Source organism: Vicugna pacos, chromosome 3 (assembly GCF_048564905.1).
Source record: "Vicugna pacos chromosome 3, VicPac4, whole genome shotgun sequence".
Lineage (NCBI taxonomy): Eukaryota > Metazoa > Chordata > Mammalia > Artiodactyla > Camelidae > Vicugna > Vicugna pacos.
In genome coordinates this window covers 94,380,909-94,382,943 of record NC_132989.1, presented here as the reverse complement: position 1 = coordinate 94,382,943, position 2,035 = coordinate 94,380,909, and the positions used below count along the sequence as shown (strand labels likewise).

At 40.3% G+C, this 2,035-nt stretch overlaps 1 non-coding gene across 1 annotated transcript; it reads left to right on the top strand.

Annotated features, from left to right (window-relative positions):
- The first annotated feature begins 448 nt into the window (after positions 1-448).
- TRNAS-ACU (transfer RNA serine (anticodon ACU)) lies at positions 449-522 on the top strand. The gene has a single exon. It is a non-coding gene; the product is annotated as a tRNA-Ser (tRNA).
- The last annotated feature ends 1,513 nt before the right edge of the window (positions 523-2,035 follow it).

Genomic DNA, 2,035 nt, shown 5'->3' with positions numbered 1-2,035 from the left:
CCAGCTGCTAAACATTTTTTGAAAAGCCACAGGATCAGATCATCCCCAAGGTCCCTTACTGTCCCATGAGATTAAGAGGAAGGAAGAGCTTTTGGGATACGATACAGTCAGAGGTTTAAGCCATAGACAGGAGATGCTGATCTTCAAATTCTAAATCCAGCTTGTTGGCGTATTATGTAATAGTCCACCTGTTTCAGTTTTCCCATCTGGATAACAGAAGTAGCACATAACTGGATTCTCTAAAACATATGGTAGTTATGGAAATAATGTACTATTTGGAGAAGGAATAGTAGCCTGGCTAGTTGGTTCCAGTTTTTCGTTTACCAAAAACTCAAAGATGTGGATTCTACCAGGGAAACTGAAAGGTGAAGAGCATTTGATGATTTTCATGTCAACCCTCAGGGTTGATGGAGCTTTGATAAGCAATTATCTAAAAGCAATTTGAGCGGGAAGGTTATAGCTCAGTGGTAGAGCGTATGCTTACTATGCATGAGGTCCTGGGTTCAATCCTCAGTACCTCCATCAAACAAAATAAATAAATAAATCAAACTAATTGGCTCCTCCCACCCTGCAAAAAAAACCCCAAACAAACAAAATAAAAACAATTTGAAATAAGTGTTGTTTTATATATTCAAGAGTAGACCATTATGATTTTGATTGGTGTAGTTCATTAGAAAAGCCTAAAAAGGGTGGAAATAATAAGCCACAGTTTTTCTTTACTCCCTAATGTAGACATGACTGGATATTTTTAGATGCATTATCTTTGAGTTGATAAACATTTTCAGTTATTATCGTAAAAAAGCAAGCTTAACCGAATTCGCAGTCCACATTCGCTGTGTTTTATGCCCAGTTACAAATGACCACTCATCTGCCCACTTGAGAAGATTAATGATAGAGGGCAGGCAAATTGCTCAAGATAGATTTGATTTATTTTTACTAAATAATGCTAATAATGGGTGCATTGGGGAGATGGTGCTGATAATTTTTCCACAGTTAAATTTCAGAAGTACAAGCAAGCGAAGGGAGGTAGAAGGAATGTTCAAAGGAACAATAGAAGCATCCATTAAATTTTACTTTGAATAGGCATACTGAATTTATGCAATGAAGATGAATTGACCACCATACACCTCGCATAGTGGCAGATACAACAGTGAATTAATTACACAGAGACTTGTATTCAAGTGACCCACTGTCTCGAGAGGAGTTCAGAGGCAAAGAGTAGATCCTCTCTGTTTAACTCAGATGACACCACCCTTCTCTGGTGCCTCGACCATGAGTGACTTGGGGCCCAGCTGGCAGGGAGGGCTCAGCTTGTTGGAAACATTGCATGAGATTGATCAGTCTCTCTCAGGTTTTTCAGTCCTCTCCCCATCTTCCAGTTTTGACAGCATCGATATATGTTTCAAGTCATCTTCAGGTAGGAGATTTGAAGAAGCTACATGGGTTAACAGTCCTGTTCATTCAGCATGAGGTTTGGAGCTGTATCTGTAATAAAACATTTGGGAATAGGATTATGGAAGCTCTGAATCTGACCTTCCAACTGTGATGTTTTACCATCAGGATTCCCAGGGAAGAACCTGAGATCCCCACCCCGGTCTGATTTGAGACTGAACTGTTGGCTCTGCCCTCAGCCACTCTGTTACCCCTGGCCAATCACTTGATTTCCCTTCTCAGGTTCCTGAAGAGGGTGGTGAGGTCTAGCCCTTCCTCCATCTGCTCTTCCTCACAGCATTATTGTGGTAGTTCACTGGAAGATAGCTCTTAATTTGCTTTCATTGGAAGCTCCCTTCAAAGTATATGATCAAGATTGAGAAATAATGGTGGAAATAAGTATCTCATGATTTACAGCTACATTGGGGGTGACTAGGGGGATGGAGGGTATATTTCAAAGCCTGGTTCAATCTTCTGAGTTAGGAACTTTGAAAGGAACTTGGACTTCGGAGGGTTCGAATTTGTTAGTTCTTGGCCAAGTACAACTTTCCATTCCTAAGGAAGAAGTCTATAAAAAGGCCATTTGGACTTCAAAGAGATGATA